A 15081-nucleotide genomic window follows, 5' to 3' on the forward strand; every position below is an offset into this window, starting at 1 on the left:
GGTGAGTGTGCCAGCCTTCGCCGGGGCAGGGCGGCAGTGAACGTGTGCAGGTTGTTCCTGCTCTGCGCTTCGGCACAGGCACAGGTGCGGTCCCTTGTCCCCCCTTCTACCGCTTTCTCTAGCTGTCCACCAGCGGCCACAAAATGCATTCCTTCCTTTGCATAAATGATCTTTGAGTGTCTTCCTAGTATGTCTAAACTGGGGGAGGTGGGCAGTAGTGGTCCTCTGGATTTTCGCTGAAATAAGGAATCCAAAGACCTTTCCTGTCCATCTAAATGTGGCTTGAGTTTGCAGCTTAAGAAAACCCAGGATAACGATTTGGGAATTACGAGGGGAGAGAGGGTTGAGAGAGACATCTAAGACACAGGTGAGGAAGTGTGTTATTAAGAACAAGCCCACGCAATGTTCAAGGAAAGAATCACTTGGGTAAGAGTAGAATGTATGCAGGGCGAGAGGGAAGGGACTAGCTGATCTTCCAAAGTTGAAAGTGAGCATCACAGGTATTCAGCAGTAGCTACTGTTCTGTGCAAGGCCTGGGGCGAGCGGGCTGCTTCTCTTTGTCCAGGCAAATAAATATTCAAGTGTCTTGACCTAGGTACTTCACTTTTTGCCTCCTTAGGAGTTTCTCCGACCCTCTCTAGCTTTTCTTCACCTTCTGCTCTCGGTCTAACGCTAGAGGCAGCATAGGGCAGGGTAAACAGGGAGGAGTGGGAATCTAGTGAGGAGGGTCCAGGAAGAACTTTCTGAATAGTAGTCTTAGGCAACTGATGTCTTTGGACCTTGGGTCACTATCAAAATGGGTGTGTTAGGGGTAATGGCCGGGTTCCTTCTGGTTCTGAAATCCTATGACGAGAGACGTCTCTTCTGTAGGTTCCCTTTTCCCCTTTGAAGCGTTTACTCACCTTGCTTTATCTTCTCCAAATGCCAATCAAATTGAGAAAAAAAAAATACTGGGGATGTGTCACGGTAAACGTAAGATACACTGAAAAATGCTCTTTTTGCTATTGAGAATTAAAAAAATAATAACCCTCAGCTCCTGGTCCACAGAAACAAGGAATTTTAATGTCCTCACTTGCTTGCCTTTGAAAAGCCACTCCAGCAATCAGCAGAGCAGCAGAGCAGAGCTTTAATTTAGAACGTAAAGGCAAGTCTCCTGTGTTTTTCTTTTTCCTTCCACCAACACAAAGACAAGCTGCCACATAAAATAATAATGAACAAGAGTTCAAAGCAAGACCAGAGAGCCAGCCCAGAGGACGTTTTCTAATGCAGCCCCAGTCCTTCAACACTCCCCTGCTAAAGCTGGCTTTGGACAGCACATAAATAGTAGGCAGAAGCTGCCAGAATCCCCTTCCCCACCCCCTTCCCATAAATATTGGTCAGTGGAATTTGTATTGTCAATCATCATGTAAATGCATTCATCAAATGTTGTCAGTCTTCATGTAAATGCATTCATCAAATCAATACACTAAATTTTTCCTTAGCCTCATACTTTCCAGAATTTTCAATTCACTATTCACTTTGGAATCTTTAGCCTTAGTTCTCCCTCTGGACAACCTTGACTGTTTTGTGTGGAATCTTTTCTGAAACCAAGACAAAAAAAGGTGAAATTTCATAATGAAGTGCTAATTTTCAAACTACAAATCTCTTGCTTCTTCAGTTTTATCAAAAGAATTTTAGAATTGCTTAGCTTTCATAGCAATGCACACTTAAAAAGTTATATATTAAAGAGAATTCTTAAGTACACTTTCATTGGGGAATATAAGTTATTGTTTAAACAACAGTGGTGGAGAAACATTTTTAGCTTTTTTAAATTCTGTTGCTTTCACTTGTATCAATCACACCCACCCTCATAACTGTCCCATTCATATATGCTAAAAACAGTTATATTTCTTATTAGACACTGTATGTTCCACTAGTAAAAGAACATGGCTTATTTTTTCCTCCCAAAATTCTTTATCTTGCTCAATGCTCCATAACTTTTTTCTCTTATTTCATTTTAATCTTTCTTTTTTTTCTCATACCAACCAAAATAAACCAAAGACGGGAATAGAAAAGGGACAAAAAAGTCACCTTCATTGTTTGACTTAGCATTTCTCTACTGACTGTAAAGAAACTTTCTAATGATTCAATGTGTATTTGCACCATCCTCTGAATTTCCACTTAAACGTGATAGAACTTCAGCTTTTAAAATGTTCGGTTAATGTATACATTCAACTCTCCAGTTGTCAAGGTCATAGTTTGCTTACTTTTGATATTTCTAAGTTTTTCCTTTTGCAAATTGGAAGAGTCATCTCAATGATCAAGCACCAAATGAATCCATTTTTCAGTATTTGTTTTCCTTTTTATTGCATGTGTTGTACTTCTTTTCTAGTTTCAGATTAATGCTCAATTTAATATCCTTTATTTACTCATAATGTTTGAGAATTATTATTATTGCTAATAAATTACACTATTTTAAATGTTAGTAGCACCAATAATAAGATTGGTAAGGAATAGAACATATATAAAATAATGCTGGGAGAAAATGCTGTTACACTTTCTACATGTGATTAATTTAGTTAAATGTTATTGAAGTTCATCAAGATCTTTTTTATTTTACAGGATCAGTGTTTAAATTGAGTGAAAACATAAAGGATCTAAGACCTACTTCTATCTGTAAAAGGGTGAGAATTTGCTTTGCTTTTTTCCCTCTATACAAAGATGTAAGACAGCTGTCTTGAACCATCAGCTCATGTGATGGTTGAAGTAAAGAATTCTGGTAAATTGTAAATTTTAAAATGAAACGCCTGGACACATAGCTAATGAACAAAGAAAAAATTTTTTTAAATCCTTCAGAAGATGAAAACTATTACATTCTATCAGCAAAGAAAGCCTGATTTTTTAGAGAAACCCTGCAATTCTAAAGTATTCCTACATACATATACAATAAAGTAGATAAATGAATGTGTATTAAATTAATAAATATTCCTGAAAACATATGTGATAAAAAGAAAGTAGACAATAATCTCCTTGACGTTCTAGGGAAAAAGCTACAATTTTTTGTGGGCTTGCTATTAGAAAAGCTCTTGTCATGAATCGTTTAGCCATCCAGTACAGTGTAAGATAGTAGAACATGGAACAGCAGGGACTGACCTTTTCCCTACTGTATTTGTAGATTTTTTTCAGTTGTAGTCATTAAAGACACTCACACACACACAAATTTTCTAGATCTTGTAATATGTCTTTAACATTAAAAAAAATTTTTATACAATTTTAAAGGTTATTTTCCACTTACAGTTATTACAAAATCTTGGCTATATTTCTCATCTTGTACAATATATCCTTGAGCCTGTCTTATACCCAATAATTTGTACATCCCACTCCCCCACCCCATATTGCCACTCCTCCCGTCCCCACTGGTAACCACTAGTTTGTTCTCTATATCTGTGAGTCTGCTTCTTTTTTGTTCTATATAACATTTGTCTTTCTTTGACTTATTTCACTTAGCATAATGCCCTCCAAGTCCATCTGTGTTGCTGCAAATAGCAAAATTGTTTTCTTGTTTATGGCTGAATAGTATTCCACTGTATGTATATACCACCTCTTCTTTATCCATTCGTTTATTGATGGACACTTACGTTGCTTCCATATCTTGGCTATTGTAAATAATGCCACTATAAGCATAGGGGTGCATGTATCTTTTTGAATTAGTGTTTTTGTTTGTTTTTTGGATCTGTACTCAGCAGTGGAATTGCTGGGTCATATGGTAGTTCTATTTTTAGTTTTTTGAGAAACCTCCATACTGTTTTCCACAGTGGCTGCACTAATTTACATTCCCACCAACAGTGTACGAGAATTCCCTTTTCTCCACACCCTTGCCAACATTTGTTATTTGTGTTCTTTTTGATGATAGCCATTCTGTCAGGTGTGAAGTGATATCTCATTGTGGTTTTGATTTGCATTTCTCTGATGATTAGTGACGTTGAGCATCTTTTCATGTGCCTATTGGCCATCTGCGTTTCCTCTTTGGAAAAATGTCTATTCGGTTCTGCCCATTTTTAATCAGGTTGTTTGTTTTGTTTTGTTTTGTTTTGTTTTTTTTTGTAGTACGCGGGCGTCTCAGTGTTGTGGCCTCTCCCGTTGCGGAGCACAGGCTCCGGACGCGCAGGCTCAGCGGCTATGGCTCACGGGCCCAGCCGCTCGGCGGCATGTGGGATCTTCCCGGACCGGGGCACGAACCCGGGTCCCCTGCATCGGCAGGCGGACTCTCAACCACTGCGCCACCAGGGAAGCCTGTTTTGTTTTTTGATGTTGAGTTGTATGAGCTGTTTATATATGTTGGATATTAACCCCTTATCAGTCATATCATTTGCAAATATTTTCTCCCATTCAGTAGGTTGTCTTTTCATTTTGTTGATTGTTTCCTTTGCTGTGCAAAAGTTTTTAGGTTTAATTAGGTCCCATTTGTTTATTATACTATAAATCTTAAGAGGCAAAATATATATCCCCCAAATATTCACTTTCTTTTACATTACATTTGCTCTATAAAAGATAAACTTCAAGAAGCTGGAAAAGAACCTTTTAAGAGAGGTAAAAAATTGTAAAGTTACTCTTCTGTGAACCAATTTAGACCTACCATGGTAATTCATAACTTCTTTTAGAGATGAAGTCTCTATTCCCACACTCACCTGTATACAGAGTGGCAAGAACATTATAAAAATATGACAGAATGGAATATGCCAAAATCCTTAAAATGTCATGAAATCTATGACATTTGGGAAATTGGATAACCTCAATTCTAATAGCCAATATTACCAATTAAGAGTTTAAATAATAAAAAAACTAAGTGTGTTCTAATATATGAATGTTATGTTTATACCTACCAATATCAGAGAAAATTTCAAGGAGATATATTTTAATTCAACTTAATAAATTGAAAAAATAATGGGACCAAATGTGTTCAAATAATCACAAATACAAAAATAATAAGTATTTTCCTTTTTCTTCTTTTTTTCTCATATTTCATCATGCCATCCTTTCAAGTTGTCTAAGCCACACAAAGAGACTCAGGCAGTGTTTGTGCCAGAAGTAAGGTTAGATTGGAGCCTGAGAATGAACCCAGGGGTGAAAACAGTGCATGTTCATCAGATGTTTTAGTGAAATAAATCTGGCTGAATTCAGGAGTGGGGCTTATTTCACAAGAGTAGGAAAGGATTCTCAGAGGTCAGGCTCTTGCTGTTGAGTTGTTAATGTGCTCTTCAGCTGTCCCAGCTGGGACTGTCCATCAACTAAGAATGTGAGGAATGCATGACTGGTGCAGGGATCTATGTGAAATAGATGAAGTTTCCCTTTCCCCTGCCCCCTGGTAGGGGTGCCACTAGGGAGATGGGGGATATACCCCCCCCTCCAGACCCCCCAGTAAACAATCAGCATCCAGGATACGTACTCCTTGTTACAGAAAGGATCATGCATAAATATAATTCCTTTCTTTTAATCCTTCGATTAAGCAAATGATTTTTGAGCACCCACCAGTGAGCCTGGCAATCCTCTAGATCCCGGGGATACTGCTGAAAATAATTCAGACAAGGCTCTGAAGAATGTACATTCGGATGGTGGGAAAATAAACAGGTAAACAAATCAATAAACAAAATAACTTTAATAATGCTATAGAGTTTAAGGAACAGGGTGCATGTTAGCAACAAGGGTGAGAAGGAGTCACCATTAATGGAAAGGGCTTTCTGAGATATCATGGAAAGGCCTGTAATAATATGGGGGAAAGGGTTCTAGGCAGAGGTCAGGGTCTCAAGGTATGAACAATCTTTCAGTGTTCAAGGAATGGAAAAAGCTATGGCAAAAAGTATTTTACCTGGGAGAATTTTTAGCAATCTAAGGCAGACTTCTTTGGCACTTGAATGAGGGAGATTTCTTGGTTGTTCCCAAACCTCAGGAAGGTAAGAAACAGAAGAAGCATTTATTTAATTACTATTAGGAGTGACACCTTGTGTCTGACTCCGACGTAGGTGGGACTGGTTGGGCTCTAAGTGCACTCTCATAACCTCTCTCTGAAGCACAGATTGTTCTCATTTTGTAGATGAGGAAATTCAGATCAAAAGATTGAAAAACCTGCCCAAAGATACATAATAAGTGGGTGGTACAGGATTTGAACCAAGTTTTTCTGATTCTAAAGTACAGTTTTTTTCCATTAGACTTCATCGCTCTATGTTATTTATGGACAGTCCTGGCGTTAGAATGCACAGAGATTCATCATAAAGTTTTTGCGCCCCTGACGAATAAAATGAGTGTAATTAATAGGAGAATTAAAAGGTGAACTAATTGGGAAAAAAACATTAAGAATTACTTTTAGAAATTTAAAATTAAAAATGTAGTCCTCTTCTAGCCCAATCAAGAATCTCTCCTCAGTAGTGCAGAGAGCCAAAGATTTTCTCAACTCATACTCTGCCGCTCTATATAGCTTTTGTCAAGACTTGAATGAACTTTCTTCACTTGATTAAATGTCCAGTAGCCTATGGCTTGATCACAGGAGTACAGGTTTGATGCACACTCTTTCAATGGGATGCCTATACGTTTCTAGGGAATTCACAAGCAGAATTATCTTATGGATATAATCGTGCCTGTTTCACAACGTAGCTCGTGCCATTTCCTTAGTAAGGGCTGTGCGACTATGGAAATGCATGAGTGGTGTCCATGGTGCCAGGTACACAATAATATTAGTGGTTTCCTACAAAATCCAGAGCCTGGAAGGAACACAAGAGGTAATTATGTGGAAAAAGTCTGATATAATCACATTGGAAAATAATCCGAGTTATCAATGCACAACTTCATTACTGTACCCATTATTACTTTTAACAGAGAGCTAGTACTGTTTTATCCACTGTTCATTCATTCAGTCAGTTGGTTATTGAGCCAATCATTGTTTCCATAAACATTTACTGAACTACCTACTATGTGCCCGTACTCTTCTAGGCACTAGAGATATATCGGTGAAAGAAAAAAGAGTTAAGAACTGAGAAATATATCAATGAATGAATCATAAAAATCCTCCCACCTAGAAGGAGAGACAGAAAATAAACATAAACATGAGGACGTTGTAGAGTATATTAAAAGTAGTAACATGCTCTGGGAAAAATAGAACATGATAGCGAGATATGGAATGCTGGTTTTTATGTATAGTTTTTAAAAGGGTGGTTAAGGTGGGCTTGGCTGAGAAAGTGACATTTGAGCAAAGACTTGGAGGAGTTGATTGAGTGACCCACGCAACTATCCGAAGGGAGTTCAAGGCAGAAGCAACAGCCAGTGCAAAGATTCTTAGGCAGGAGCATACCTGGCATTTTTGAGAACGAGAAGAGAGGCCAGTTTTGTCAGAATGGAGTGAGCAAGGGAGAGTTATGAGTTTAGATACATTAAGCGGCCCCAGATCACAGAGAACTTCAAGACAATTGTAAGGAGTCTAACTGAATTTGGGAACCCTAAGAGAATTCTGAGCAGATGAACGACTTGATTTGAATTTTAGGAGTTCACTCCTGTAGTTTTGCTGAGAATTTACTATGACCAGGCAAAGGTGGAAGCTGGGAGTCCATTGGGATGGTTATTTCAATAATCTGTGTAAGAGACGATAGCAGGTCAGACCAATAGTGGTAGCAAAGGAATTGCTTAGAAGTGGCTTGATTCTGGATATATTTGGATGTTTGAATCAAAAGGCTTTCTTGATAGATCAGATGGAGATGTTAGGGAGTAGTCAAGGATCCCTCTAAAGCTTTTGGCCTGAGGCACCATCAAGATAGAATGCCATCAACTGAGCTGAGTTGGAACAGGTTGGAAAGACAAAATGCACCAGTTAAGGAGATGATTTTATTCAGTCTGTTGCAGTAAGGAGAAAGTTCATTAATGAGGACCATCTCAAAAACAAGGAAGGGGCCTTGAGGGAGAGGCAGGTACAAAATGGAGTCATCAGGTCATCTTATGGGAGTCATGAGGAAGGATGGAGAGGGATCTTTCTCATCTGATTCATTTGAGGAAGAGTGGAGGTGAGTTATCTTGATATATTTGAGGGCAGGGTGGTGCTTCATGGTTAGCCATTTCTTCGAACACAAAAGAGTGGGAGCAGAGGGCTCAGGTAAAGTTAAATATTGTCTGTGAGGAAAAGTAAGAGTTTAGTTTTGGACTTACTAGGTTTAAGATTTCTGTTAGATTTCCTGGTGAAAATCTCTTCAATATTTCCTTGCCTGACATCAAGATGTTTGCTGTATCCAGCCCTGAATTCTCACACTGCATGTAAAAACATGTAATTTGAATAATCAATTTTATTTCATTTCAGTAAACAGATGAAGTCTCTGAATTATTTTTTTATTGTATAAGTATTTTTGTTTTTGTTTTTGTTTTTTGCGGCACATGGGCCTCTCATTGTTGTGGCCTCTCCCGTTGCGGAGCACAGGCTCCGGACGCGCAGGTTCAGTGGCCATGGCTCACGGTCCCAGCCGCTCCGCGGCATGTGGGATCTTCCCGGACCGGGACACGAACCTGTGTCCCCTGCATCGGCAGGCGGACTCTCAACCACTGTGCTACCAGGGAAGCCCAGTATTTTTGTTTTTAACAGCCTTCATATTACTAAAATTATTTTAATGAAATTGGAACCAAATTTTCCTTTATCTGACACTTCAGATATTCCACATCTCAGTGATGGGATCCATGGATCACGAAAGACTGTAGGGTACTGGTCATGATTGATTTCATATTCACACCTACTTATGTGTATCATATGTTCTTTCCCCTGTAGGTCCAGTAAATTAGAAAAAACATACCTATCTTTAGTAAATTTGCCTAAAGATACATGAAAACCTTTTTGATATCTATATACAATAAAATACATAAAATGGTTCATTTGATTATAGTGTGAGAGGTTAATGGTCTGGATTTTTCTCACATGTCCTGCCAACACCTAGAGTGCCTCATGTTTCATATGAAATTCAGGACAGCCAATCTGATCAAAGCAGTCAGAGAAATGGTAGGAAATGTAGGCCTTTTGGGGAAAAGACTAGAAAAGAGTAGATTGTAAATTATATGTATATGGAATGAGAAAAGAGTGACGATAGAGAAGTTTTAGGTAAGAAAGAACATGTTGAGTTTAGAAATCTTAGAAGTTAAATTTAAGGAACAAAAGATTAAAAGAGTGAGAACAAACTATACTTTTGTCCAAGGACAAAAGGCACTTGTGAAATGTTATAAAATATTATAAACAAGCTTTGTTTGCAGGTTTGGGAATCTGATTTAGACTATCCCCTTTATTTGGGGGAAAGAATGACTTGATTTTAAAGTAATCCATACTTGGGATATCTTTTGTATTACCTGCTTTTGGCTTTAGAAAGGCAATAATTGTAACTAAATTCTATTAATTAACATAGGAAACTAGCTCAGAAACCAATATAAACTTCACTATTATCTCACTGAATTCTCATAACAATCTTACAATCTGATATCATTATTTTCTGCATTGTACAGATAAGAAATTTAGAAGGTGAGGTAACTTACTAAGTCATGCTACCCACCCTCCCCTCACCCCACCCTCCGCCCCAGGAAAAACAAGGAAGTTGAAGAGGTAGGATTCAAACCCACGTCTATGACTCTAAAGTCTCTTATAGAGCTGCCATATGATCCAGCAATCCCAATCCAGACAAAACTATAAGTCAAAAATGTACATACACCCCTATGTTCATAACAGCACTATTTACAATAGCCAAGACATGGAAGCAACCTAAATGTCCACCAACAGAGGAATGGATAAAGAAGATGTGGTACATATATACAATGGAATACTACTCAGCAATAAAAAAGAATGAAATAATGCTATTTGCAGCAACATGGATTGATTTAGAGATTATCATACTAAGTGAAGTAAGTCAGAAAGAGAAAGACAAATACCATGGTATCACTTATACGTGGAATTTAAAACATGATACAAATGAACCTATCTTCAAAACAGAAATAGACTCACAGACACAGAGAACAGACTTGTGGTTGCAAAGGGGGAGGTGGGGTGGGAGAGGGATGGATTGGGAGTTTTGAATTAGCAGATGCAAACTATTATATATAGAATGGAGAAACAACAAGGTCCTACTGTATAGCACAGGGAACTATATTCAACATCCTGTGATAAACCATAATGGCAAAGAATGTAAAAAAGAATATATACATAGGTAAAGCTGAATCACTTTGCTGTACAGCAGAAACTAACACAACATTGTAAATCAACTATACCTCAATTTAAAAAAAAAAGCCTCAGACATTACAAGTCAATCTTTCTCTTTTATTTTCCTAAAAATAACTCAAGAGAGGGCAGACAGCAAAAGCAAGAACTATAATCCTGCAGCCTGTGGAACGAAAACCACATTAACAGAAAGATAGACAAGATGAAAAGGCAGAGGGCTATGTACCAGATGAAGGAACAAGATAAAACCCCAGAAAAACAACTAAATGAAGTGGAGATAGGCAACCTTCCAGAAAAAGAATTCAGAATAATGACAGTGAAGATGATCCAGGACCTCAGAAAAAGAATGGACGTAAAGATCAAGAAGATGCAAGAAATGTTTAACAAAGACCTAGAAGAATCAAAGAACAAACAAACAGAGATGAACAATACAATAACTGAAATGAAAACTACACTAGAAGGAATCAATAGCAGAATAACTGAGGCAGAAGAACGGATAAGTGACCTGGAAGACAGAATGGTGGAATTCACTGCTGCTAAACAGAATGAAGAAAAAAGAATGAAAAGATATGAAGACAGCCTAAGAGACCTCTGGGACAACATTAAACACAACAACATTCGCATTATAGGGGTCTCAGAAGGAGAAGACAGAGGGAAAGGACCCGAGAAAATATTTGAGGAGATTATAGTCGAAAACTTCCCTGACATGGGAAAATAAATAGCCACCCAAGTCCAGGAAGTGCAGCGAGTGCCATACAGGATAAACCCAAGGAGAAACATACCGAGACACATAGTAATCAAATTGGCAAAAATTAAAGACAAAGAAAAATTATTGGAAGCAGCAAGGGAAAAATGACAAATAACATACAAGGGAACTCCCATAAGGTTAACAGCTGATTTCTAAGCAGAAACTCTACAAGCCAGAAGGCAGTGGCATGATATACTTAAAGTGATGAAAGGGAAGACGCTACAACCAAGATTACTCTACCCAGCAAGGATCTCATTCAGATTTGATGGAGAAATCAAAATCTTAACACACAAGCAAAAGCTAAGAGAACTCAGCACCACCAAACCAGCTCCACAACAAATGCTAAAGGAACTTCTCTAAGTGGGAAACACTAGAGAAGAAAAGGACCTACAAAAACAAACCCAAAACAATTAAGAAAATGGTCATAGGAACATACATGTCGATAATTACCTTAAACGTGAATGGATTAAATGCTCCAACCGAAAGACACAGGCTTGCTGAATGGATACAAAAACAAGACCCATATATATGCTGTCTACAAGAGACCCACTTCAGACCTAGGGACACATACAGACTGAAGGTGAGAGGATGGAAAAAGTTATTCCATGCAAATGAAATCAAAAGAAAGCTGGAGTAGCAATACTCATATCAGATAAAATAGACTTTAAAATAAAGAATGTTACAAGAGACAACGAAGGACACTACATAATGATCAAGGGATTAATCCAAGAAGAAGATATAACAATTATAAATATATATGCACCCAACACAGGAGCACCTCAATACATAAGGCAACTGCTAACAGCTATAAAAGGGGAAATCGGGCTTCCCTGGTGGTGCAGTGGTTGAGAGTCCACCTGCTGATGCAGGGGACATGCGTTCGTGCCCCGGTCCGGGAAGATCCCACATGCCGCAGAGCAGCTGGGCCCGTGAGCCATGGCCACTGAGCCTGCGCGTCCAGAGCCTGTGCTCCACAATGGGAGAGGCCACAGCAGTGAGAGGCCCGCGTACCGCAAAAAAAAAAAAAAAAGAGGAAATCGACAGTAACACAATAATAGTGGGGGACTTTAACACCTCATGTACACCAACGGACAGATCATCCAAAATGAAAATAAATAAAGAAACAGAAGCTTTAAATGACACAATAGACCAGATAGATTTAATTGATATTTATAGGCCATTCCATCCAAAAACAGCAAATTACACTTTCTTCTCAAGTGTGCATGGAACATTCTCCAGGATAGATCACATCTTGGGTCACAAATCAAGCCTCAGTAAATTTAAGAAAATTGAAATCATATCAAGCATCTTTACTGACCACAACGCTATGAGATTAGAAATGAATTACAGGGTAAAAAATGTAAAAAACACAAACACATGGAGGCTAAACACTACATTACTAAATAACCAAGAGATCACTGAAGAAATCAAAGAGGAAATTAAAAAATACCTAGAGACAAATGACAATGAAAACACGATGGTCCAAAACCTGTGGGATGCAGCAAAAGCAGTTCTAAGAGGGAAGTTTATAGCTATACAAGCCTACCTCAAGAAACAACAAAAATCTCAAATAGACAATCTAACCTTACACCTAAAGGAACCAGAGAAAGAAGAACAAACAAAACCCAAAGTTAGCAGAAGGAAAGAAATCATAAAGGTCAGAGCAGAAATAAATGACATCAATAAATTGATCAATAAAACTAAAAACTGGTTCTTTGAGAAGATAAACAAAATGCATACACCATTAGCCAGACTCATCAAGAAAAAGAGGGAGAGGACCCAAATCAATAAAATTAGAAATGAAAAAGGAGAAGTTACAACAGACACCACAGAAATACAAAGCCTCCTAAGAGACTACTACAAGCAACTCTATGCTAATAAAATGGACAACCTAGAAGAAATGGACAAATTCTTAGAAAGGTATAACCTTCCAAGACTGAACCAGGAAGAAATAGAAAATATGAACAGACCAATCACAAGTAATGAAATTGAAACTGTGATTAAAAATCTTCCAATGAAGGAAGTCCAGGACCAGATGGCTTCACAGGTGAATTCTATCAAACATTTAGAGAAGAGCTAACACCCATCCTTCTCACACTCTTCCAAAATATTGCAGAGGAAGGAACACTCTGAAACTCATTCTATGAGGCCACCATAACCCTGATACCAAAACCAGACAAAGATACTACAAAAAAAGAAAATTACAGACCAATATCACTGATGAATATAGATGCAAAAATCCTCAACAAAATACTAGCAAACAGAATCCAACAACACATTAAAAGGATCATACACCATGATCAAGTGGGATTTATCCCAGGGATGCAAGGATTCTTCAATATACGCAAATCAATCAATGTGATACACCATATTAACAAATTGAAGGATTAAAAACCATATGATCATCTCAAAAATCTAGAAAAAGCTTTTGACAAAATTCAACACCCACGTATGATAAAAACTCTCCAGAAAGAGGGCATAGAGGGAACCTACCTCAACATAATAAAGGCCATATACGACAAACCCACAGAAAACGTTATTTTCAATGGTGAAAAACTGAAAGCATTTCCTCTAAGATCAGGAACAAGACAAGGATGTCCACTCTCACCACTATTATTCAACATAGTTTTGCAAGTCCTAGCCATGGCAATCAGAGAAGAAAAAGAAATAAAAGGAATACAAATTGGAAAAGAAGAAGGAAAACTGTCACTGTTTGCAGATGACATTATACTATACATAGAGAATCCTAAAGATGCCACCAGAAAACTACTAGAGCTAATCAATGAATTCGGTAAAGTTGCAGGATACAAAATTAATGCACAGAAATCTCTTGCATTCCTATACACTAATGATGAAAAATCTGAAAGAGAAATTAAGGAAACACTTCTATTTACCATTGCAACAAAAAGAATAAAATACCTAGGAATAAATCTACCTAGGGAGACAAAAGACCTGTATGCAGAAAAGTATAAGACACTGATGAAAGAAATTAAAGATGATACCAACAGATGGAGAGATATACCATGTTCTTGGATTGGAAGAATCAATATTGTGAAAATGAGTATACTGCCCAAAGCAATCTACAGATTCAATGCAATCCCTATCAAATCACCAGTGGCATTTTTTACAGAACTAGAGCAAAAAATCTTAAAATTTGTATGGAGACACAGAAGACCCCGAATAGCCAAAGCAGTCTTGAGGGAAAAAAATGGAGCTGGAGGAATCAGACTCCCTGACTTCAGACTATACTACAAATCTACGGTAATGAAGACAATATGGTACTGGCACAAAAACAGAAACATAGATCAATGGAACAAGATAGAAAGCCGAGAGATAAACCCACACACCGATGGTCAACTAATTGATGACAAAGGAGGCAAGGATATACAATGGAGAAAAGACAGTCTCTTCAATAAGTGGTGCTGGGAAAACTGGACAGCTACATATAAAAGAATGAAATTAGAACACTCCTTAACACCGTACACAAAAATAAACTCAAAATGGATTCAAGACCTAAATGTAAGACTGGACACTATAAAACTCTTAGAAGAAAATATAGGAAGAACACTCTTTGACGTAAATCACAGCAAGATCCTTTTTGATCCACCTCCTAGATTAATGGAAATAACAACAAAAATAAACAAATGGGACCTAATGAAACTTAAAAGCTTTTGCACAGCAAAGGAAACCATAAACAAGACGAAAAGACAACCGTCAGAATGGGAGAAAATGTTTGCAAACAAAACGACGGACAATGGATTAATCTCCAAAATATATAATCAGCTCATGCAGCTCAATATTAAAGAAACAAACAACACAATCCAAAAATGGGCAGAAGACCTAAATAGACATTTCTCCAAAGAAGACATACAGATGGCCAAGAAGCACATGAAAAGCTGCTCAACATCACTAATTATTAGAGAAATGCAAATCAAAACTACAATGACGTATCACCTCACACCAGGTAGAATGGGCAACATCAGAAAATCTACAAACAACAAATGCTGGAGAGGGTGTGGAGAAAAGGGAACCCTCTTGCACTGTTGGTGGGAATGTAAATTGATATTGCCACTATGGAGAACAGTATGGAGGTTCCTTAAAAAACTAAAAGTAGAATTACCATATGATCCAG

This window comes from Aethalodelphis obliquidens, unplaced genomic scaffold (assembly GCF_003676395.1).
Source record: "Aethalodelphis obliquidens isolate GAN/ISIS:26980383/991018 unplaced genomic scaffold, ASM367639v1 scaffold4, whole genome shotgun sequence".
NCBI lineage: Eukaryota > Metazoa > Chordata > Mammalia > Artiodactyla > Delphinidae > Aethalodelphis > Aethalodelphis obliquidens.